General features: G+C 36.9%; 1 protein-coding gene across 1 annotated transcript in view; it reads right to left on the bottom strand.

Moving 5' to 3' along the window:
• LOC143252170 (uncharacterized) overlaps positions 1-26,776 on the bottom strand; it is a 239,289-nt gene extending 212,513 nt beyond the window's left edge. Inside the window, exon 1 of the mRNA XM_076503885.1 lies at positions 26,754-26,776. The gene's annotated coding sequence lies outside the window, so the exon portion shown is untranslated. The remainder of the gene's footprint in view (positions 1-26,753) is intronic.
• Between the last annotated feature and the right edge of the window lie 449 nt (positions 26,777-27,225).

The following is a 27,225-nucleotide window of genomic DNA, read 5'->3' as shown; positions in this document are numbered from 1 at the left end:
TTTTTGTTGTTTTTTTCACAAATTCCTCACAAATTATTATAACAACGCCTGTTGTATTTGCATTTAATTCATAAGGAACGTCATGAAATCTCTTAGAAACTTTTGCATATCGTTTCCAATGTTCGAAAGTTATTTTCACCAATTTTATAATTATTCTTGTGTTATTGTTATTTTCATATAGAATATATCATATACCCATATTTTATATTCCACGTTAATTTAATCAAAAACTATTTGCACAAATACAAATGTGTACGAATGCAACTGTAATATTGTTTTAAAACGTTTCGACGCTTGTGGTTTTCACGATCGACTGTTAATTGAAACATATACAAAATTTTACATCTGTGCCAAATCTAAAATGTTCACTTTTGAAATGCTCTTTGGAAATTACTTGTTATCTGTGAGAAATTCAGGTCGAGTAATAACATACATCAATCAGTCAGATACTGATGCAGATACGAAACTCCGATTTATAGCAGAAGGTCTGTAATAAAACATGGTAACAGCTTTGAATATTTTCAAAGCGCAAAATGATGTTTTTTTTTTACTTGAAAATGCGTATATCTAAATGCGATTAAGGCACTCGACTCGTAATCCGAGGGTCGTGGGTTCGAATCCTCGTCGTACCAAACATGCTCGCTCTTCCAGCCGTAAGAGCGTTATAATGTACGAGCAATCCCCCTATTCGTTGGTAAAAGAGTAGCCCAACAGTTGGCGGTTGGTGGTAATAACTAGCTGCCTTCCCTATAGTCTTACACTGATCAATTAGGGACGACTAGTACAGATTGCTCCCGTGTAACTTTGCGCGAAATTCAAAAACAAACAAAATCTTTTCACTCAAATTTCCAGTACAGCAATGAGTACAAAATAACTCCAGTTTACACTAAATCACAAGAGGGTTTTTGAGTACAATTATTTAACGTATTCTCCAATTTTTAAAGGTTTGTAATTTACCTTCACAAAGGTTAAAATATTTCAAGACTATTGTTTCGTGGCTCTGTTTCTTCGTTTGTATATACGAATAAATCTGCACGATTGATTGTCTGAAATTAAGCACAAAGCTACACAAAGGGCTATCTGTGCTCTGCTCTCACGGATATCGAAACCCGCTTTTTAGCGGTGGGAGTCCGCCGACATCCTGCTGTTCCACTGGAAGACAAGACCTCACGATGGGCTAGCTGCTATCTGCGCTCTTCCCACCACGCGACAGTCGGTTTCCAGCATCGTAAGTTCGCAGGCACACCTCTTTGTAACTGGGAGGGGGTCTTGTTTTGTGACACGGAAGGCGACTCAAAATCTTATTACGTTTATTGTGATTTCGAATTTGAGAAATAAAGAAAAGTTTACGTTTGTAATAAATAATAATAGGTTGTGAATTTTAAGTAAGGAGACTGGTTATCTTGTGGAAGAAAAAATTGGGTTTTTTATATAACTTGGGTTGTATTAAAAACACAAAATCAGTAAAGAAACCGAATAATATTTTTTTGTTTTCCAATAATAATTTCTCTATTTGCAATTTTTAAAAAATGCAAATTACATAATTTATAATATATAAACTGTGGTAAACTTTATGTCGGTAAAATATGAGATTAATGATGTATTTACATAAGTTCCGTGTTAACTGAAAAAAATTTAATAAATGCATTAGGAACAAATTTAAGATTCTGAAAGAATCACACTTTCACGTTCTGTTACCCCCCGCTAGTACAGTGGTAAGTCCAAAGACTTACAAAGCTAAAATCAGGGGTTCGATTCCCCTCGGTGGGCTCAGCAGTTAGCCTGTTGTGGCTTTGCTGAAAGAAAAAGAAAAACGCACGCTATAAGAAAAACACACTCGTAATAAAAATCCATACGAGGCTAATTTTGAAAAAAAAATTCATAAGTTATTTTGGCGCCACTTTAAATAGGTTGTGTTAAGAAGCAGCAGTATTTTGAGAAAGAAGTTTGTGTTTTGAATTTCACACAAAGCTACTCGAGGGCTATCTGCGCTAGCCGTCCCTAATTTAGCAGTGTAAGACTAGAGCGAAGGCAACAAGTCATCACCACCCACCGCCAACTCCTGGGCTACTCTTTTACCAACGAATAGTGGGATTTACCGTCACATTGTAACGCCCCAACGGCTGAAAGGGCGAGCATGTTTGGCGCGACGGGGATGCGAACCCGCGACCCTCAGATTACGAGTCGCACGCCTTAACCCACCTGACCATGCTGGATCTAATGGGTTACTAATTCAAGATATTTTGTTTATAAAAAATTTCACTATTCAACATTGTACAGTATATAAGTATGAAATAAACATATATTCAGGTAACACTGTAGTAAATACACAAACACACATTTGTATGTCCGAGTGTGTAGAATATTAATAACAAATGTAATGTTCTTAGAGTTTGATAACTAAAAACAAAAGAAAACACACAGCACTTTCCTTGTAAAACGTCTTTATCTCGATCTGTTTTAGTGGTTAAAAATTATAATGCGTGGAGCTTTTCACTGAAAATACTTGTGAAGGTAAATAGCATACAATGTTGTTAAAATTATACATACATGTAGTGTGATTGTTGTTTATTAATCTGTTAATTGTAACTAATGTATTGCAAATTTTACCAAGGATTTTGTTCTTTACATATTATATAGTTCTGTGTTTTATCATAAGTACGGTTATCGGACACGTGTACATAAATACAAGTGTGTCCTCACGGTTTTAAACTCAAAACCTTACACACGTTAGATGACTATGACATCAGCAGAGTTTAGGGCCTACACGTTAGATGAGTATGTTAACAGCAGAGTTTAGGGCTTACACGTTAGATGAGTATGTTAACAGCAGAGTTTAGGGCCTACACGTTAGATGAGTATGTTAACAGCAGAGTTTAGGGCCTACACGTTAGATGAGTATGATATCAGCAGAGTTTAGGGCCTGGCATTTTTATTTACTGAAACTACAACGTGTGTGTGTATTGCTTACTACATGACTATCTGTATACGTGTATATAATATATATGTATATATCTATTTATTATGCGATATTAATTCCCGTTGTGTGTTTCAGAATTTCTGAATCTATTTCACTGCCCGTGAACTCTTCCTCACTTTCAGACCTATCAAAGGGAATAAAATCTCCCCGAAAGGTCGTTCAGGCATAATGGGGATCTAGGAGTGGGTTTTCAGGATGTTTCACTGGGATAGCTACAGAAGCAACTGGTCATAATGAAGGAGTTGATCGGTACGTTGGAGGCTATCTGTGAATTGTGAGAAGGCCTTTGAACCAAGCACAGCACGATTATTTCATGCTAATATATATAAAATTAACGAAGCTAGATGACTCAGGTGTCGTTAACGCCCATCTTCACCTACGTTTGCATGAATCGAATCTACGTTTTAAATAAATGTATGGCGTTGTTTCGAACCAGCAAACCGGTTCTCGTAGTTCACTGTTTTTACATGAATAAAACGGGTCTTATTCATTTCTATATCTTACAATGACGAGTCAATGATAAGTTTTCCAGTTTTGCAGTGCCAAAACCTTGGGTTCGATTTTCCGCTAAAAATAAACAAACAAACACGACGGCACTTACTTATAGTGAGCCCTCCCCAGTGGCACGGCGGCATGTCCATGGACATACAATGCCAGAAACCAGATTTTGATACGAGTAGTGAGCAAAGCACAGATAGCTCTTTGTGCAGCTTTGTGCTTAACTACACAAACTTATAGTATATATTATACACAAAATATATTTTTCCTCTAACGAAACACCTAGTATATTTAAGGTACATGAAAAAAGGGTTCCAAACTGGATGACAAAGATTTCAAATTACTAAATAATAAATATATTTGTAAATATCAGTTGAGCTACCTCAGTTTTGTCTGCTCTATTTCAATCAATGTATATGCTAAATGAAATCTGAATATCATGCTTCGCAAATTGCTGACAGGGCATAATTGTAAGTTTTAATAACGCCTCTTAAGGAAAGTTTTAACACAAGAAAAAAAGTGAGATTCAAACGTTTCATCGAAACAACGGACCCCGGCCTGGCCAGGTGGTTAAGGCAGCCGACTCGTAATCTGAGGGTCGCGGGTTCGAATCCCTGTCATACCAAACATGTTCACCCTTTCAGCCCCGTGGACGTTATAATGTTACGGTCAATCACACTATTCGTTGGTAAAAGAGTAGCCCAAGAGTTGGCGGTGGGTGGTGATGACTAGCTGCCTTACCTCTAATCTTACACAGCTATATAAAAATATACTAAAATGAAAAAAAAAAAATGTATACGAATTGAAAAATTATTCATCTATTTTTGGTAACTTTGCATCAGTAGCTTTACAGGCGCAAGAACCTGTTTAAAAATACAGCAAGTATTATTTTTAAGGCCTAGCATTACTTATAATTAATAGATACTGGAATTATAAAACTAAATTATGGCTCTCGACCAATAAAATTAATGATGAAATCAACAAATTAAAACAACACTTTATCACTATCAATAAATTTCTTCGAAAAACCGTTGAAATAATTATACACACACATCTAGATCAACAACACAAACATTAAAAATTTCCACGAAAAACAAACTACAAAACCTTATACTGCTGCATACCATATATTCCTGATATCAGCGAAAAAAAATATTTGGAAAAAAAAAACGTAACAAAACAAAACATTCCAGTAAATACCAAATTTATTCAAAAACCAGGTACAAAACTGATGTCCATGCAATGTAAAAACTACACCGACAAACACAACGCCAACATAATTTATAAAATACGATACAACTGTCATGACTTCTATATTGGAGAAACAAGCAGGAAAATGGAAACCAGATTCAAAACACAAAAACACCTCAACAGACGTTTTTGATCACTGCAAATCAAATAAACACAACGTAACAATAGAAAATACACAGATACTAAGTAGAGAAGCAAATATAAACAAACCCAAAATCAAAGAAGCTCTACTTATACAACAACTAAAACCAATATACAGAAACACCGTTATACCTATACAAATTAACAACCTAACATATAACTACAACACCCCCTACAATCCTCTACCCGTTAACAATCTCGTCCTTGAGGCATGCGCTCGGCAACGATCAGTCACAAACTCTCTTCGTTAACTTGAAGATGACCTCAGAAGGTCGAAACGTTGTTCTGTACTTTATTTTAATTAAAGTTTTAATACCCATATCAGCCGTCCTGAGAGTACACATAAATTATGGCCCTAAGTTACTCCAAACTTTAACATTATCAACATGAGTATTGTTGACAACTAGCTCAATTGAATGAGATAATATTATTCAGCATGCTATTGTATGATCAAATACGTGATCCTGCATGACTTACATGCTCTTCAGGATACTTAAACAGATTAAAGGTGAGAAGAACTAGTAACGATACATTTCAATATAAATGGAATGTCATATAAAATTTATAAACTTGGGTCTCAGTGATGTCGAGAAAACCCACTTGTAGAGAAATATATATGTAAAAACGGCTCGTTTGGGTTGAGAAAATATTTTACGCAGAGGAGTGAACAACGACTTTATACCTATATTAAATATAATAAAATAAAATTACATATTCAAACATCTAACACCGCCCTCTACATTCCAACACTCAGTTACACAACCCCTTCCTAACATGTGGTCAGCTTCCGGTCAGTTACCTTCTTTCTTTGTGAACCTGACGATGACCGAAGAAGGTCGAAACGTTGTTCGCTCTTTTACGTAAAATATTTTCTCAACCCAAACGAGCCGTTTTTGCATATATATTAAACTTGAGTGTAATCATATTAGTACTGTGCATACACTTTTAAGAACATGTACATTACAGATATAGTTTTCGTTGTTAAGCACAAACCTACACGATGGGCTGGCTATATGCGCTCTATACACCACAAACGTCGAACTTGAGTTTCAGTATTATAAGCCCGAATGGGATGGTGAGCGAATTAAAAGATACGAACATTTGGAATAAAACATTTATAGCTCCCCAGTGGCTCAGCGGTATGTCTGCGGACTTACAACGCTAACAACCGGCTTTCGATACCCGTGGTGGGCAGAGCACAGATAGCCCATTGAGTAACTTTATGCTTAATTCAAAACATGTATATACTTTTTCAAATTATCAAACTTCGATTTTCATTTGGTAATATAAACAATATCAATTTAACCTTTCTAACACTACTAGTGGTAACCCAGTCATGTTCATTTCTTATTATATATATATATGTGTTCAGGAGCAGATGTTATCTAGGTATAACAGCTTGAATACGTATCACCAATAGCTTTCTACTTGTACTTGGATTACATTCAAAAGCTAACCCAAACAGTGAGCTCTTAACTGTGTGAACACCCACCAGTCACCACATACAATAATACTCTGCACAGATCTCGCAAGATTTGGTGTCAGGGTGCTCGATTCGTAATCTGCATGTCGAGGATTCGAATCTCATCACATCACCGAACATATTAGCCCTTGCTGCCGTGGGGGCATTATAATCTTACTATTCGATCATAGTAGCCCAAGAGCCGGTGATGGGTGACGTTGATAGCTAAGTCTTCCTTCTCGTCTACGTTAGGAACGGCTAGCGCAGGTGGTCTTCAATTATCTTTTCTCGAACTTCAACAAAACAGAAATGTATTTTGTCCACTGTGCTTCTGTCAGTGGGAATTTTAGTACATATTTTTCCACTGACACTTTCTGGTCTGCATCAACATTCAGTTAGTCATCAATAAACAAATGAAAATATTCTGTCATTCACACCCTTCCCCCACACACCACATAAAAATTTGAAAACATTTTTCGTCGAATTGCGAACTTTTTCAGGTTTCTCGTTATAGAATTCACCATCCTGATAAAACATAGTAAATTTTCATTACACAAAACTCGGACTAAACGCATTTCCTGATAATTTTTTTTTACATGGTTACTCAAACATTTTGCAATCACTCACTATAATTTACTTCTCATAGTGGTATAGTAAAGCACGGTCCTAAGAGAACGCCATCTACTCATTTCACGTGCAAGGAAAGTGCCGCTCCAATACTTCAAACGCAGATTACACTAAGTAACACAAATTTTGTTCCTGGATAGTATGTGTTATTTTATAACTGCTTATGTTGTAAAAGTACAGAAAATGGCCATTATTCCCTTCAAACTTTGCTTTTGTGACCTAGATAATGAAATCTAGAAATTAACCTATTTTCTATGTAAAACGGGCAAATTTGCACATTTTCATTTACATAAGGTCTCAATATAACAACATATGAATCAAGATTTACATATATTTATACTAAAGTTATACAATAATGTTTAGAAGTGAGTAGTTTTTCGAGATTTGCGATTGTAATGTGAAATCACTCAGCCGCCAAACATAGTCTCCCATCATATTTTCGTTATACGCTCCTTGGTCACAAAAGCAAAGTTTGAAGAGAAATATAGGTCCTTTCCATTTACTTTAGGCATAAGCAATTGAGAAATAACACTTTCTGTCCAGGAATAAAAAAAAAACCAAACATTTTGTCAGATGGGGTAATTTTCCGAGTCGCTTTCTAAAACATTCAAATGCTGACTGATGATTATGTTTATAAAACGGAACGCTTTATGTGATATGAAAATTTTATCATTAGCTGAAAATTATCTGACTTTGCATACACTGTCGCTTTACAATAATTTACTTCGAGCAATGATTTTTCTGAATTTCTAATTAAATGCTATCCACGGTAGCCATATTAAAATAACCACTTTGATAAGCTAGTTGTCCTGTCTGTAGGGGAAGAGAGAAAGAATAAGGGAGATCAAAGTGACCCCTGTTTTGAGTTTATCATTATATCACTGCTTGTAATACAAATTAACTTAGCATGATTTTCCTGTTTGTGCGAATTATTTTAGAACACACACCCTGGTAGAGAAATGCGTGACTCAAGCCAATTTGTCCTAGTTTGAACAACAGTTTTAAAATGTACTGAGAAATATATTATTCGGTAACCAAGTTCGCGTCTTTATACTTTTTAATGTTGTTATGGGCCTACTAATCCTACTTGGAGTTGTTATAGGCATGATATACGTAATCTTTGTCAAAATCAGTGATTTTATTGCCGTTCAAGTTTATTGCATCAGGATTCGGGAAGGATGAAAATCGAAATAACAGTCTCCTCTTCAGATAAGTGAAAAACAAACTCAATCCCAATATTATATGCACTGTATACACGCGAGCTACATTAATTATCTTCAGGGGTCAGTAATATGTCTGCATTGTCCAGGGCAATGTCTTTCATTTGAATGTCCATGTGTTGCGGTTGTCAATTATATGAAATTAATAATTCTAAATAAAATCCAAAAACGCAAGGAAAATAATGAAATTAGCTATCGAAATGTACAGTAACATAAAAGTTTATTCTTAATATCCCAACACATTAAGGCGTGTGTTTAAATAATTCAGCTCAATTAATGAAAAATTTATGTGTCATTATAAACCAAACATATGTTTGAACCATCGCGCTGAAGGCAATTCCAAAGAAAATTAGGTGCATGATCAGGAGGTTAGCGTATTGAACTAGCAATCTGAGGGTCGCAGATTCGAATCCCCGTCACACTAAACATGCTCGCCCTTTCCACTGTGGAGGTATTATAAAATTACGGTCAATCCCACCATTTGTTGGTAAAAGAATGCCCCAAGAATTGGCGGTGAGTGGTGATAACTAGCTGCCTTCCCTCTAATCTTACATTGCTAAATAAGGGACGAATAGCACAGATATCCCTCGTGTAGCTCTGCGCGAAATTCAAAAACAAGCAACCCCTAGAATAATAGATTTAAAAAAAATGGACAACATTTAATTCACGAGATGCGGAACCGAGTATATCAGTTTTCACTTTAACTCGCACTCTGTCGTAAGCATGTCAACTAATTTTGATACATTGCCCTTACGAAATCGTCTGTTAAATATTGAGAAAGCGAATCACATCAGGAAGGATTCGGGTTACAAGCTAGATGCAAATTTGAATTTGCTATTGTTAGGTATCTTTTCAAAATTTTAAAAGGGTTTTGTTAAAAACACTCACTCCGACGACTTTTATTTCCACATGAGTGTTCTTAGCAAATCCAATACCGACTCTCATGTGCAGCCAAGGCTAGAGAACTTTTCTGTTAGCAAAAAAAGGGCGTAGGTTCTTACCGAAATCCTACCAAGTGCACGAGTAGATCGAATATTCTATAAAATATACCGCTATTTTATTTTCTTGGTTGTCATTTTGTAGAGTATTCTTTAAGAAATAGAAGGAAGCAGAACGTTTACCGATAAGAGATTTTTCAAGTGGAAAGATATGCATGCACTCTTTAGGTAATATGAGGACAATGACTGTCATAAGAACTCAATTATTGCATGGGCACATCTGTGAGGCTATAGATGCTTTTTCACCTGAACATATGGCGCGAAAACACCACATGTTCAGAAGAAAAAAACAAAACATTTATAGCCTCTCGGATATCTGTATACAACACGTTCAACAGAAAGGCACGAAAACAGAGCTCACGTTAGAGGTCTTTTCACGTACTGTTGGTCGAAGACGGTTATCTTTCCGAAGTGGCAATTAATCAAACGAATTTCTCAATAGAAGAAACTTTATCGAAGCTCACATCAAGGTTAAAGTCCCGATACGGACGTTATCAATCACATGAGTACCAAAACGTTGCTGAAATTAAAGAAGCGAAAATCTTTGTTTCAGTCATTAATTTCTTACTATTTTCTTCTTTTGTTTCTCACAAAACATGTATCTCAGTAATTCGTAACTTCCGCACAGCAGACCAGTTTCGCTGAATTCCTCGTTCATCAGTGTTGCCAGGAAGAGCGAAGCAAGTAAATAAGGTAATCCTTATACATGGTCGGAATGGAAGCAGCTTCGTTGGTTTTGCTAAGCATGCCCACTTTCCTTTACAATAATAACCTAACATAGCTTTAATAACCTTAGGTATTTGGATTACACGTAACATACTATCACATTCCATTATTATTCAGCGAACCATCTGGTTATTCATTTAGTGATTATAGACGTTGAAGAATCTGCTGTGACAGAATAAGCTATTAGAAAATATCACTTAGATTAGCAGCATAAATGTTGATTTTTCTATCAACTTTCATTAACAATAAAGTTTGCTATAAAGAACAGCCTGCATATAAGCTATAGAGAAAAAAAAAAGGCTTAGTGGTTCTGTTTTAAACCTGTAGTGCTGTCGCTGTGTAAACCACGGAAGAAATAGTTAATGCGGTGATATTCTTCAGCATCCACTTCCGTTATCACAGATTTATGTTACGATGGAGTCAGTGTGTTGAGTGAAAGGCCTAACAGGGTGCACGCAAAAATGAAGAAACGTACTGCATGTTGTTTAAATTCATTGTTATAGCCATAGGCTGAATCTCATACTCGTTAAAAGAATATCAGACATGTCAGATTTTTCAAGTAATTTTAACGGATTGCAATAACACCAGATATGACATATTTTCCCAAGCGCTGGTGAATTGTTTGTTAGTTTTGTTTTACCAAGCTGTTGGCGAATTGTGTGTTGTTTTTGTTTTACACAAGCGCTGGTGGTTTGTTTGTTGCTTTACTCAGGCGCAGGTGAATTGTTTGTTGTTTTTGTTTTACTCAGATGCTGATGGATCATTTGTTAGTTTTGTTTTACCCAGCTGTTGGTGAATTGATTCTCGGTTACCTAGGTGCTAGTGGACTGTTTCTGTTTTACCCAGGTGCTGGTGGATTATTTGTTGATTTAATTTTACCCAGATGCTGGGTGGATTGTTTGTTGTTTTACCCAGGCGCAAGTGAATTGTTTGTTATTTTTGTTTTACCCAGCTACTGCTGGACTGTTTGCTAGTTTTGTTTTACCCAGCTGTTGGTGAATTATTGGTTGGTTTTGTTTTACCCAGGTGCTGGTGAATTATTTGTTGATTTAATTTTACCCAGCGCATGTGGATTGTTTGTTGTTTTGCCAAGGCGCAGGTAGATTGTTTGCTGGTCGTCACAGCTGCCAAGCTTTTTATAAGTTTGGGAGAGAATGGATCATACATCAGGTCAACTATAGGAGATCGAAAGCCTTGGCCATTTAATGATTATGGCAAGTGACCTTGATTCGAGTGAATGATTTTATCAGGATGGGAGGTCACTGGTACCTTTGGAAAGCTTTATATAAACTTCATTCATCATGTACAATAAACGTTTTAAAGCCACAGGTCTCAGTATGGTTTGCTAACTCCTAAAATGTGACTGAGTTGGCGCCATTGACTCCACACAATTTGTTTTTATGACCAAGCAACCCCCTCCCCTCTAATTATAGTATTGAGTTTAAATATTTAGACAGACTTTGGAGCATGTAGACAGAGGAGATATTCCTTCCTCTAGAGATGATGCCAGTGAAGCATGCCAAGGTCACAAAAACTGTGTGTGATGCTGATAAAAACAAAAACAAAAAAACACAGAAATATTACAAGACTTACTGCGATACAGAAGCAAAGAGCCTCCATTGGCCGAAATATCTGTGTCGTACTTTCTGAAAAGTGGAACTCATGAGTGAGAGGTGTTGTCTTTGATACGGCAAACATATATCTGTGAGTTTACTCCACTGACCAAGGTACCTATCGTTATCCTTAGTAAAGGCATCCTTCAATATAAATTTGTACATTCTAAGACGTTGTAACAGGTGACTAACACACCAATGCACAAAAATCATTAAATCGAAAGATATTGACCAGAGTAGTCCAGACTAAAGACCAAGCATGCGAATAGCTATTTCACTTCAACTAATCATCTTCAACGTGAGTCTGTTTGTTTTGTTTTTGTTTTGAATTTGGCGCAAAGCTACACGAGGGCTATCTGCCCTCGCCATCCCTAATTTAGCAGTGTAAGACTAGAGGGAAGGCAGCTAGTCCTCACCACCCACCGCCAACTCTTGGGCTACTCTTTTACCAACGAATAGTGGGATTTACCGTCACATTGTAACGCCCCAACGGCTGAAAGGGCGAGCATGTTTGGCGCGACGGGGATTCGAGCCCGCGACTCTCAGATTACGAATCGAGTGCCTTAATCACCTGGCCATGCTGGGTCAATCAGTGACAAATTTTTGTTATTACCAAATTAATTTACCACTATACTTACTTTAAATAAATACTCGATTACCAAGAATGATTTGTTTAAAATACATTTTTTAAAACAGTATATAAAGGTCACGGGTCGGGAGGGGTCAAATAGATAGTGTGATGGATTGTGAATCGGTAGGTACACGAGTTACGCTACAGTGTAGTTTAACGCGCTTTGTACTATCGGTTTAATGCATTGTACGAGTGACAGTCAGTGTTGTTTTTTGGTTCAAATCTGAACAAATCCTTTGATTCGCGAGTGCTCCTGCAGCTGCGTTCTCTTGCACGGTTCAAAATTAGGGACGGTTATAGCGAACCTTAGGGTTCTTTGACCTGGCCACTTAGCATAAAATGCATGGCAGTCTACTGCCGCAAAAACTCGCTATAACAGTGGCGGTCAAAAACATATTCTTGGCCACACAAGAATAGCTCAAGATTTGGCGGTTAATGCTGCAGACAAGCTACTTTTCCTTTAGACCTGTGGTACGTGAACCCCCTTAAGGTGCGTAGATACCACTGTGCAGTATGCGAGAACCCTTGAAAAACGTTAACAAGAACGTAAACTCCAGACCCCACAACTGGAGGGCTGTCTCGACGTGTTACGAACGCATTCCACGAGCCAGCAGCACTCAACGTCCACGTGTCGTTGACTCACCCTTAAATTATTTCCTTTAATTCACCTTTTTTATTAATATAAAACACTCTACGTTTTCCGTAACAAATTACGCGCGATAAGGATATACCACTGGTTCAAAGATTTGACTTCGGGTGCGAGGCATAATAAGTTTGTTTGTTTTTTGAATTTCGCACAAAGTCACTCGAGGGCTATCTGTGCTAGCCGTCCCTAATTTAGCAGTGTAAGACTAGAGAGAAGGCAGCTAGTCATCACCATCCACCGCCAACACTTGGGCTACTCTTTTACCAACGAATAGTGGGATTGATCGTCACATTATAACACCCCCATGGCTGAAAGGGCGAGCATGTTTCGTGCGACCTGAATTCGAACTCTCCACCCTCGGATTACGAGTCGAACGCCTTAACACGCTTGGCCATGCCGGGCCAAGACATAATAAGATTGGAAACATTACTTTAGTGTATTGGTTCAAAAATCAGGGATATATATGTACAGATAGCCCTTTTTTGTTGTTGTTGAAATATTCTAAAATTAACAAATAAGATTAAAATGTCAATTCTACTCTCCAAGGAATGTTAAAAAAGCTAATTCAACGTCGTTAGCAATGATAAAATTCCAATGTATTTATGTGGTAAAATAAAAATATGCTTTGAAAACTTAATTATTTAGCAATGAAAGTCCGCAAAGATAGAACTATAATATTTAATTTCTACTTATAGAAGCCCAGTATCTAAAAAAAACGTTTTCAGTTATGCTGAATCTCATTACGTTTCTCACGCTTCACCAGCTCGTGCGTTTAACACCATAAAAGTGAAAACAATGGCTGCTTTCTTACAACACCAAGAAGCCAATACCAAAACGAATGTCAAATTACTTTATGTTGCATTGCACTGCTTAATTTTTTTTTTATTCTTGTTGGGGTGTGGGGCAAAAAATAGTTCAGGGTAACTATAACATATTGTTTCTATGCCCTTCTTCTGGTTTAGCAATCGAATCGCAAGTTTAAATTCCGTCCCAGAACATATTCGCTCTTTCAGTCGTCAATCTAACTTTTTCGTTGGTGAAGAATAGACCAAGAGTTGGCGGTGGATGGTGTTGACCAGTTGCCTTCTGAATTAAGAGCGGTTAACGCAGATAGCCGTCGAGCAGCTTTGGACGAAATTCAACAAAAAACCCAACAGATCTTCTCGTATATAATTTAGTTCTTTAAACTTTATTTTGTGTTGAAAGAAGTTCGTGCGAGAGACAAATTTATAATATAAAATCATATTCTATAAAACATCCATTACAACATATATGTAGAACTGAATTGTGATCCTAAGAGGGAAAGCAACGAACCAGATTTAAAAATAATAAAAGTTAACGAGTTTTCATAAGAAGTAAAACATTACTTGGTAATCCGAAGAAGAATTACAATGTTTATATTTTAATATAAAGTAAAAAGTAATTATTTTTTGTTTGTTTGTTTTTGGAATTTCGCACAAAGCTACTCGAGGGCTATCTGTGCTAGCCGTCCCTAATTTAGCAGTGTAAGACTAGAGGGAAGGCAGCTAGTCATCACCACCCACCGCCAACTCTTGGGCTACTCTTTTACCAACGAATAGTAGGATTGACCGTCACATTATACACCCCCACGGCTGGGAGGGCGAGCATGTTTAGCGCGACGTGGGCGAATTATTATTATTATTTTTTTTAAATGAACTCAGTCAATACTATATTTAATTCAGTATACAACTACTGTAAACATTAACTGGGTGAAAGTTCTCTGGACTTAATTAAAAATTAATTTGGGCGTTGGTGAATACGTACGTTTGTTTGTGGTTAAGAAAAAAGCTACACAATGGGAACGCATAACATGGTATCGATCATGGTTTTACATTCTGGGGATTCGAGGCACTGTCAAACTGAATCGGGGCACGGGCTCCGTGTGACAGCACCTAGCGACACCTCAGTTCATAAATGACTGGATTCAGTAGTTGTTTTCATGTGGTTAAGCATAAAGCCCACATGATGGGCTGCCTGTTCTCTGCCCACCAAGGGTATCGAAACCCCTGTCGCTTGAGTTATAAGCCCGTAGCCATACTGCTGTGCCACGGGGGGGGGATGTATATCTAACTAGAAGCTACGTCGATTGAGTATTTGTGGCATACCTAGATTATTTTCCCCCAGTTTCAAACTCCCGATCTTAGGGAAGGCATCCAGTCAGCGTCACCTTACGGCCCACTATACCAGTCAGCATAATTGCTGATATAACTCTCCCACAGCTACATTTTCGGAGAGTGTTTTGTGGTTTCACACGGATTTAAACCCGGTTCACCAGCTCTGAAACGAGGACCTCTACTACAGATCAATGTCGTCACATCGGTTTGGACGAAACTTGGTGCCTGAACAGGGAGAACCTAGATTGTGTGAAGTCTATTTGAGGTCCAGTCATACATCTGGTTTTAATTTACTGCCTTATCTTTATTTTGATTTCACCCTTTTATGAGCGACAATAACTAGAAGTATTATTTAGTTTAATTCGTCTTATTTGTTTAGAACAAAGAACAAAGCTTAAGAGAACCTTTTTTTTTTTTTCTTTTTCGTCCAGAGCAGGGCTTCGTGTAATCTTTATCTCTCTCTCCGGCGGCTTTTGCTTCCTTTATGCGTTTTCCAAGAAAGTTACGCTATTAATAGTTTAAAAGCATTTTCGTATCTTGTTTAGCCAGGTGGTTAGAGCACTCGATTCGTAAACTGAGGGTGGCGGGTTCGAATCCCCGTCACGCCAAACATGCTCGCCCTTTCAGCCGTTGGGGCGTTACAATGTGACGGTAAATCCCACTATTCGTTGGTAAAAGAGTAGCCCAAGAGCTGGCGGTGGTTGGGGATGGCTAGTTGCCTTCCCTCTAGTCTTACACTGCTAAACTAGAGAAAGCTAGCGCAGATAGCCCTCGTGTAGCTTTGCTTGTAAATTCAAAAGCCACTCTTACCTTAGTCTTTAAAATGGAGCATCGTGTTCTTATTTTATGTAAGATCAAAATATCACTTATGTTCTGTTTCTTTTTTTTTCTTGCAATCAATAGGCACGAAGTCAGATCTATTAGGCTTTATCCTCAGGAATTTCCAATCACGCGGAAATACAAAATAAATCATGGACGTACTGGAGGTTTCAAAAAGGTGAGAAGGACAGCTGTTGTGTAAAACGTAAACACACTTTGTGAATTAATATCACTACTGTTGAAATGTAAGGGGGGTAAATTTAATTAATAGAAGTTGGGGAGGGGGCATGTCTCCTGCGTAAATTATATCTCAGTTGTTAATACACAAAATGTTACAGAAAAAGAATCGAATATCTTTGCTATATAAATGTATGTATTTTTGTGTTTATTTTAAGCCTCAGATAGGTAAATAGTGCACAAAACGTTCTGATAACACATTTCAAAAGTTTCTTCAGCACAAGCCATATAACAATTATCAAGGTTTATTAACTTACGAGTCTCGCACTCATATTTCTGCTTTTTACCCTTTGGATACACCAAAACGTAAGGTTTGATCCTACCAGCTTTAAGCATTCAGAGACCTCTGGTGTGTCTCGTGGGAAACAAGTTAGAGATTTATGCACTGCGAAAAATATTTCTGTTTCTCTACTAGTAAAAGTATGGACAATCTTTCACACTTGCACAGTTATAAACCACAGTTTTTGAAAACTCTCGGTTAAATGAGAAAACGAAAAATCAACAACAACAAAATCTAAAAATTGTTACTTTTGCTGAAATAGTTTCAGTTTTTTTTAAGTTTTGCCAGAAATCATTTTTTTACGGATCGACTTGTTTTTTGAAGCTGATCAGAGGCAATGAACGAACCTGCGCAATGGGTTGCTTGAGGGGTGAATGAAACTTTACAAAAAAAAAAGCACAAGTGTCTCACGCACTGGTGCTCGCAGAGGCACGGTCGGACATTGGCCTACTTTTCACATGGCGCGCGCGCTTTTGCTGTGCAAAACTGACAGTTCACTCTCCTATATGCGAAACACGCGCTCTGGTGGGAGATTAATGTTGGTGTCGAAGACCTCAGCTCAATCAGCAATATAGTCGAATCAGGTCATGTCGGTGGTTTAGCACAAGCGTTACCATAAATATTATACACTCTCACCACCACAAACATTTTTCTTTCGCATTTATGTGAGGGTGAGAGTGAAAAGCAACAACATCAGTTATATTAACTGTTCGAAAATGGATTTAGGGTTGTTTTTTTTTATTTCTTTTCAAAGTGGACGACACGAGCGTCATATCAACTGCTAAGCAAACTCATTACATTTATGGATTTAAAATCAAATTTACTTTATGTTTGCTTCTCTAAAATATACTTCTTTAGTAGATCTCACTTCTATAGTTGGAATTAGTAGATGTTGCTCTTTCACTTATCACAAATACTCCCTTGGAAGAAACAAACAAACAATAAATAGTTCACTGTTTTTGTAGAAAGACAGAGAGGGGGCTGTAGTTGAAATAACCTAGAAAACATTTATCAAACATTGTGAAGTTGAGAAGTGCTACTTTCTCTCCTAACATACATTGTCCAGTACAAAACGTACCAGATAATATTAAGGATTAGCAACAAAAATCCGACCACTGCTATGGCAATCCTGGTTTCTTTTAGCTATGACCTAGCCCTTCTTTTTTCAACTCCAAAGTCAAGCAACGTCGCTGATTTCAGTCACATATAGGTCATTGACCTCCCCTGGAAGACGAGCTTACGAGCAACATTTTACGTACAAGGAAAACAGATAGCATTTAGGTACATAAACAATGATATAACACATGGTGGTCGATGCAAGGAATTGTTCTCAGTCACGTGGAACGATGGATGACTCAGTGGTGTGCACTTTGGACTTAATATTTGTTAGAGTGAAAGAGAAAATTATTAAATATATATTATTTGGTTTTTAAATATATGTGTATATTTTATATAAATGTCTTTTTCCCTAGCGGCCAAGTAATCAAACTCTGCTCAAGTTTCCATCACAAATATTACATTGTGATTCAAAACAAACTCAAATTTCACACCAACGTGAACAGAGATTGTTACCGTTGTACAAACATATTTGATTCACGTTTAATATTGCAGTTATTCACATGGTGGGCCTAAGTGAAGTTTCTCTTTACTTTTATCGAATAGCTTTGCGCTAAATTTAAACAAATTTTATCATTATTATTATTTTACTGGTTTTAAATAAATGGAATTTCTTCTATTCATAAGTTTTCAAAAAACCCTTATACAAAATATGATATTAATTTTAAACGCATAGTTTCAAACTCAGATGTGTAATATAAATTATACAGGTGTTTGTATGTTAAGAAATATTGATGTAGACCTATGGATTCGTAACTTCTAAATTTATCTATTGGGTATGAGGAACGACAGGCAGACTTAACCAAACACTTTCAGAATGGTTAGAGTTGATTTAGCACAAGGCTAGTTATGGCTCTCTGCCTCGTTCTGAGCATAACCACCACTCATTTTGATTGGATAAACTAGAGGATGTGCAACTGGTCAACACCAGTCGTCGGCAATTGTTAGATTGCTTTTGTCTAACCAAATTGTAGAACTCTCATAGCTCACCCTTAGGTCCAATGTGCAGCCAGCGTACGTTTTTGCAGTGACAAGATGCACATCGTATACCATTAGATTCACGGTCCGGACACCATAACCAGTCAGCCACACTCAACTAGTGTTGTGGATGGTATGGTTTGGTTTGTTTTGAATTTTGCGCAAAGCTACACGAGGGCTATCTGCACTAGCCGTCACTAATTTTGCAGTGTAAGACTAGTAGAGGGAAGGCAGTTAGTCATCACCACCCACAGACAACTCTTAGGCTACTCTTTTACCAACGAATAGTGGAATTGACCGTACCATCAGAACGTCCCCACAGCTGAAAGGGAGAGTGCCTTAACCACCTGGCCATGCCGGGCTGTGGATGATATGGAAGGAATAAAAGTATTCAAGCAAACAAAATGGAGTTTTATGAAGACATGTTCATAAACTTAGTACAACAGAGCAAGTTGGTCCACAACATACAGTTACTTCTCAAGTAACATAAAATATCATCTTAACGTGTGTCGCGATTTAGGGAAGAAAGTGTTGCTTGATAATCACAAGAATCGCTCTTTGAAGTTTCCATTTTAGGAAATCACGCCAGGAATGTATTTACCAAGAAAATGATTCCGTAAAACATGTAAATAACGTGATTATTCGTGTACAACAATAAGAGTAAAACACTCATTGTTTAGAAAATTGTACAGGACACTTTACAAAGTCTAACGAAAAAAAATCAATCAATCAATCAACATATATATATATCAAATTCTTCAATACTGCTACAGTACTAGTTATATATCAAGGTATCTATTCAAAAGGTTTGTTTTACTAATGTCTTATCAGTGTTTGTTTTGATAAGATTCGCCTCATGTAAAAACGCTGTGAGAGAAAAAAATAACACAATAAAAAATAGCCAAAAGTCTGCGGTACAGCGATGTTAACGAGTGTACACAACTTAATAATAGCGTTGATCGAGAGAAAGTAGCAACACTTGAAAATCCTGAATTTCTCTGTCTTCTCTCTAAAGGTCAGTAACCTTAAGTTGCTCGTGGCTGCAAGCCGGCAGTGATTGGTATACAACACTTAATGTTTGTTTGTTTTTGAATTTCGCGCAACGTTACACGAGGGCTATCTGCGCTAGCCGTCCTTAATTTAGCAGTGTAAGACTAGAGGGAAGGCAACTAGTCATCACCACCCACCGCCAACTCTTGGGCTACTCCTTTACCAACGAATAGTGGGCACAACACAAAAAAATAATCTTGTATCTAGAGAAGACTTTTCGAATATCTTTTCATGTAAGGATTAACATGTTTTTGTGATATTCTTATACCATAATCTATGCTCTCATCATATAGCTTTGAGTTATATAGACCTTATAACATAAATAATTTGGTGTTAAGGAATGTGGTAGGTACTTAGGTTGAGGTTCATAAAACCTGCTTTACTTGCTTTGGGGGCTCAAAAGCCCCCAAACTGAAGTGCCACAAGCCTTACAAGACATAAATGGTTTAATCCCGGAAGATGTAACAGTTGGGTTACCACACTGGTATTTCGAATGTAGCGTTACGTGTTGATATATGTTTGATCATACAGTAATTAGAAGCATGTTGGGGATGACTCGTAGATGTTGGGAAGTGAATTATTAAAAATAACATACATACATAATTCATGCGTTTTGGTTACACTTCCACATATTGCAAAAATAAGAACAGAAACAAACCAACTTTATAAATGTATAACATAATAAATTACAGAAGGAATCAATAAATATTCAAACGCAAAGTGTTTTTAATTTCCCTTGCTGGTTGATTTAATATACTCTTTGTTGTTCCACCCAATTTAAAGAGAACTCAAAAATTGGTGTTGATACGTGTGAAAAGAACCCACGAGAGTAAACAACCAATAATAATACATTAAATAAAGCATCGGAGCTCGAAAGCTTTTCACAAAATTTGTTGTCAAGTTGTATAACTGTCAAAGAGCTCGCCACTCGTTCAATCCATGAAAACAAAACTTAAAGCATCAAACCAAAGAAGAATTGGTTGACGACCTACAGGTACATCTAATAAGGTTATGTGTGGAAAAATCAGTTAGCAGAAGCCCATTAAACACGTAATTTTTCTATGTTCTAGATTCACGTCAATTTTCTACACATCTTAAGACGGTTTATTTTTGAAGTTTCAGCATGCAAAGTAGCACAAAGGGCTGTCTGCAAATACTCATTTTGAACTGATAACTAGTCATCATACCAACCGCCAACTCTTAAACTACTCTTGTTTGACAGAATTATTATAACCCACTCACGATCCAAGTGTGCGGAACTCGTTTTTTTGCATCATCTGGAGGCGAAACAATGAAACCTTATGTTCAGAGCCCGAGTACTTACCCCACCCCCTCACCCCCACTACGCTACGCCCGACCCATTTAAGATGGAAACTTTTTTAACATCTTTCCAAACAAAGACACTATTCGGAGACAACATCAAATGGTGGAGTCATTTACTGAACACTCTGTATTATTTAAATTATTTACATTATTTAAACATTCATTCTCATTATTATTGCGGATACTATAAACAAAGAAAGGCTTATCAGCAATTATTTACACGGTACATGAAAGCGCAATAGGTTAAATGAGGTCAATGGCCTATTAACTTGCATTATATAGTTATAGAGCATTGCAGATTTTGTTCTAACCCTGATGAAGCATTCTGTGGAGAAAACAACCAGCTGTCTAGAGTTAAAACAAGAGGATTAGAGATAAAAATATATAAGCCATTTTAAGAACCTATACTTGAGTGTACAGGTACATGTTAAACCATTACTTAATGCTTTATTCGCATGGTTTTAGGTCACGATGGCTCACGGTAGCAATTACCATAGCTCGCTGCTCTGTCATGTAAAAAGGCCAAGCAAAAAAAAAAAAAGAAAAACATTTCTCAATTTTAAGTGTTCGAGTTGTAAAAATATACTACTTTGTTTATTCAGAACAAAAATTAAACAATGATAATATAAACTCAATTACTTTTGTCTTTTTTTATTTATATATGTATATAACTTTAATTATATAATAGCGACGGGAAATACAAGTAGTTTTAAAGACGTTTGTGAAAAGTAGGGAATGTATTTGTTAAAGTTTTCAGTCAAAAAAGTGATCCTTATGTCCAATACCTGGTAATTACTTTTCAGAAACTATCATAGAATCCTTGCTTGTTTAATTTACTACGTCTCTTCTCAAATTATGACGTAAACAAGCCGACAATTCTCGTGACCCTAACGCGGTTGACGATGTACTCTTAGAACTGTGATTTGGCGTCCGAAGATCAAAGTGTATATTTCAAATTGTAATAACTCATAAAATCATGATAAATAGGTATTATTATAAATGTAAAAGTAATATTATTGCAACGAAATTCGTCATTAAATATGAGCTTATTAAACTTTTGTCATAAGTTCAGTTTGTTCAATAAAGGTGCAATAGTATGTTTTGTTTTTTTAACTTCGCGCAAAGCTACACGAGGACTATCTGCGCTAGTCGTCCCGAAAATTGCAGTGCAAGATTAGAGAGAAAGCAGCTAGTCATCCCCACCCACCGCCAACTCTTGGACTACTCTTTTGCCAACGAATAGTGGGATTGATCGTAACATTATAACGCTCCCACGGCTGAAAGAGCGAGGATGTTTGGTGAGACAGGGATTCAAACCCGCGACCCCAGATGACGAGTCGAGTGCCTCAACCACCTCACCATGCCAGGTCTCGCTATAGTATGTATGTGGATAGACATAAAACGGCTTTTTTATATTTTACCGATTGAATGACCTATTCCATAACACTAACCAATAAATAATTTCTGAATTATTACACACTATAATGGAATATTATTAAAAAACCCAAAAAACTGACAACAATATTGTTGTTTTGTCCTTTCGTTTCTGGTGAAAATAATATAGGCCTGGGAATTTAAACTTCATAAAAGTTATGTCGGTCTTAATAACGGATTTTTCTCGCATAATTCAGCGACACGAGTTTCAAAAATAATATTAATATTTATTCTATCACGTAAGGATATTTTACAAATCGGGAATGAAACAAAACCTTACTTAGATCAAATTATTATTTCATTTACTGCAATGAACAAAACCTGACAGAAATACAAACAAACTGAATGAAAGGGAAGAATGTTCATGTCAAACCAATATGTACCCTTATTCATTCTGATCTTGTGCATGTGAAATCTGTCTTTTAGTCTCAAACTACGTATTATGGTCTTTCTTTTATGTATTGCGTCTGAAGCATCTCATTTCAATGACTAGCAATAACCAGCCACCATCATGCTGATGTCCTACCTTTCCCCATATCTCCTTTCCATTTCCTTGATGTCCTCATTAAACCTTTCTCCTCGTTCTTCGTTGAGATCAAGAAGATTTCCATGGAAATAGTCAGCAGTGAATGTGTGAGTGTAAGAAATGAGCTTTCAAGATTTTCACGGAAATAGTCAGCAGTGAATGTGTGAGTGTAAGAAATGAGCTTTCAAGATTTTCACGGAAATAGTCAATAGTGAATGTGTGAGTGTAAGAAATGAGCTTTCAAGATTTTCATGGAAATAGTCAGCAGTGAATGTGTGAGTGTAAGAAATGAGCTTTCAAGATTTTCACGGAAATAGTCAGCAGTGAATGTGTGAGTGTAAGAAATGAGCTTTCAAGATTTTCACGGAAATAGTCAGCAGTGAATGTGAAGTGTAAGAAATGTGATTTTCATGGAAATAGTCAGCAGTGAATGTGTGAGTGTAAAAATGAGCTTTCAAGATTTTCATGGAAATAGTCAGCAGTGAATGTGTGAGTGTAAGAAATGAGCTTTCAAGATTTTCATGGAAATAGTCAGCAGTGAATGTGAGTGTAAGAAATGAGCTTTCAAGATTTTCATGGAAATAGTCAGCAGTGAATGTGTGAGTGTAAGTGATTTTCATGGAAATAGTCAGCAGTGAATGTGTGAGTGTAAGAAATGAGCTTTCAAGATTTTCATGAAATAGTCAGCAGTGAATGTGTGAGTGTAAGAAATGAGCAAGATTTTCATGGAAATAGTCAGCAGTGAATGTGTGAGTGTAAGAAATGAGCTTTCAAGATTTTCATGGAAATAGTCAGCAGTGAATGTGTCAGAAATGATTTTTTCATGGAAATAGTCAGCAGTGAATGTGTGAGTGTAAGAAATGAGCTTCAAGATTTCCATGGAAATAGTCAGCAGTGAATGTGTGAGTGTAAGAAATGAGCTTTCAAGATTTTCATGGAAATAGTCAGCAGTGAATGTGTGAGTGTAAGAAATGAGCTTTCAAGATTTTCATGGAAATAGTCAGCAGTGAATGTGTGAGTGTAAGAAATGAGCTTTCAAGATTTTCATGGAAATAGTCAGCAGTGAATGTAAGTGTAAGAAATGAGCTTTCAAGATTTTCATAGTCAATAGAATGCGTGAGTGTAAGAAATGAGCTTTCAAGATTTTCAGTGAAATGTGTGAGTGTAAGAAATGAGAGCAGTTCAAGATTTCCATGGAAATAGTCAGCAGTGAATGTGTGAGTGTAAGAAATGAGCTTTCAAGATTTTCATGGAAATAGTCAGCAGTGAATGTGTGAGTGTAAGAAATGAGCTTTCAAGATTTTCATGGAAATAGTCAGCAGTGAATGTGTGAGTGTAAGAAATGAGCTTCCAAGCTCAAATTACGTCCCAACTATTTGAATTTATTGAAGACGTTATCGAGAATAGTTTAGTAATTTGTTATTTTGAAAACTAACAACACGCTTCTTCTTCAACTTTTCTTAATGTTATTTCGAACTGTTTATCCGAATTCAATTTCCAAACCTTTGGCCCAACAAAAATTTACCACAAATATAACACAATGCGATTGGGTCATTTACACGACATCTTGTTGCAAAAGAGAAACATGATGACAAAGTGCGTGTACAAACAAATATTACCCAGGAATGACACTTCATGCGGTCTGTTAACCGTTCATCTATCAGTGGTGTGTTTCTTGCGGGTTCTAAAACGATCGACAACACTCTCACGTTGCGATTGATGTAGAAAACTCTATAGCCAATAGACGTCAACATTTTATACATAATAAAATGAGACCAGATTTCATTGAAAGTGCTTCACTTATGTAAGACTACATATGGCGTTTTGTGTAGAATCTGTACGTGATAGTTTGTTTAGAATTAAACACAAAGCTACACAATGGGCTATCCATGCTCTGCCCACCACGTGCATCGAAACCCTGTTATTAGCAGTGTGAGTCCGCAGACGTGCCGCTGTGCTATTGGGGGCGTAAATGATGGAGAAAAACTGATATTTTTTTCGGATTCAGTCGTCAGAAAATACTCTAGAATATGTAAAAAAATTCAAGACAATAAAACCATCGCAGGTTTGTGTGGTAACAAACAAAGTAATTTCATTTACTATTTAATGTTTCTTTTCAGATTTGTAAATTGTTGTATGACTAAGCTACAGTTGCTCCATCTATACTGCAATAATGTAAAAAAAAAGCAAACTTCTACAGCGTAACTCAATGTGCACGATATCTAAAACAGACCCTAAAACGCAAACACACTGACTGACCCGCTCTATTGCCCAGAAAACAGTCTTCTATCTTCTTAATATTTCCATGCAAACTTTCATAGTCAACTGTTTGCCTCACTCGTAATCTTTGTTCTCGATATTTCGCAGAGGTTATCATTCAGTAATATTCCCGAATATACATGTAAAAACGGCTGGTATGGATAGAGAAAAACTATATGTAGAGTAGCAAACAATGTTTCGACCTTCTTCGGTCATCGTCAGGTTCACAAAGAAAGAAAGAGGTAACTGACCAATAGCTGGCCACATATTTGAAGGCGGTTGTGTAATTGAGTGTAGGAATGTAGAGGGCGCGCTTAGATGTTTGATTATATTTATTAATATAGGCATAAAGGTGTTCCTTTGTATTGGATTGTATATTTTTTACATATATATTTTTCTTTACAAGTGGGTATTCTCGTCATCACGGATTAATATTCCCGAATATTTTAGAAATAACCTGATATTAACGTGATGCGCCCTCTAGATAACATATAAATTACAACATCATAAATATAGCTTTTCTCATAAATTTCAGTCACATCCTTATTATTGGCGTAAAACGGCTTTTTAGGAGGAAAATATATAAAAGCGTTTCAAGTACATTTTATATATTTTACAAAACTGCCGACGGTACTTTTCGCTCGCGTCAATACCACAACTTTTCAGACAAACCGATTACGTGATTTCACTTCCAGTCAGTCTTATCTTTATGTAATATTACTACTAAAAATGTCACGCTCCAGCAGCTAAAGCATTCGATACCGTAAGATTTGTTGTCTCATAAAAAGAGGCGTCACTAGATGCTTAAAATATCCGGTTGAGTATCAGGCCCATAGGCACGGGTATTTTTGTCGTTTCAGCATGACATCGATCATGGTTTTACATTCTGTTTTCTCAAGACAACAACTGGGGATTCGAGGCACTGTCAAACTGAATCGGGGTACGAGCTCCGTGTGTCAGCGCCTAGCGACACCTCAGTTCATAAATGACTGGATTCGGTTGTTGTTTGTGGTTAAGCATAAAGCCCACACGATGGGCTATCTGTGCTCTGCCCACTATGGGTATCGAAACCCGGTTTCTAGCATTGTAACTCCGCAAACACACCGCACGTACTGCTGTGTCACTGGGGAGAACCACAAATGACAGGAATGACGAATGTTTCAGTTAAAACTTTGTAAATTAATGAAGTGACGAACCTTCATTTTGACTCATCGGTTGATTTACACTGAAATGTTACTATGGATCGGTAAAAAAATGATGTGATATCTATTATTACCAGTCTTACAGTATTGAATTAATACACACATATTACCACTAGGTGTAAAGTTCTGCCTTCTAAGTTGCTTGTTTGAATTTCGCACAAAGCTATCTATGCTAGCCTTCCCTAATTTAGCAGTGTAAGACTAGAGGGAAGGCAACTAGTCATCACCACCCACCGTCAACTCTTGGGCAACTTTTTTACCAACGAATAGTGGGATTGATTGTAACATTATCATGCCCCCACGGCTGAAAGGGCGAGCATGTTTGGCGCGACGGGGATGCGAACCCGCGACCCTCAGAGTCGCACGCCTTAACACGCTTGGCCATGCCGGGCCTCTAAGTTGCTCCATAACATAAGGTGAAATTTGTTTCACAACTTGTTATTTAATATAAAAGTAATTAGCAGTTTTGAAACACGAATTTTCTTTGCGTCTGCATCTCATTCAAACTTAAAAGTTGTTTCTGTTGTATTAAAAATCCGAACTTTATTTTATAGGTTTTGATTAAGTTCGTTACTTATAACTGCAAAAACAAAACACTTACCCACATTTTAACTCTTCCGAGAACCTATTCTAATAACTTCGCTTTAATAAACTCTATTTACGTGTACTTCTATTCTTAACTAAGACTAAAATGGCTCTGATCCATTTTTTTGTAGTTCTTCTCAGCAACATCGGTATTCAAATCTATTCCTGCATTGGTAAGTTTTGTATTAAGGAAGCCATTCAAACAATCGTCTGACGTCCAATAAAAACTCATCCAATAAAATCGCGTGTCGCATATCGGAAGGAAATATGACCTTAACTGGTATTCCCAATTCACGTGAGCATTTGGTTAACAAACAGACTTGAGATATTGAAACTGTGTGTGATAGATCGGGATTCGAACCCGCGACCTTCAGATTACGAGTCAAACGCCTTAACCCACCTGGCCATGCCGGGCCCTTCGAAACTTGCTTTTTAGCGTTATAAGCCCATAGACGTACCACTGAGCTTCCAGTAAGAGACGTAATAAT

The sequence above is a fragment of the Tachypleus tridentatus genome, chromosome 6, assembly GCF_004210375.1.
Source record: "Tachypleus tridentatus isolate NWPU-2018 chromosome 6, ASM421037v1, whole genome shotgun sequence".
NCBI classification, from domain to species: Eukaryota; Metazoa; Arthropoda; class Merostomata; order Xiphosura; family Limulidae; genus Tachypleus; species Tachypleus tridentatus.
The sequence above is the reverse complement of the archived record's forward strand: the minus strand, read 5'-3'. Positions and strand labels throughout refer to the sequence as shown.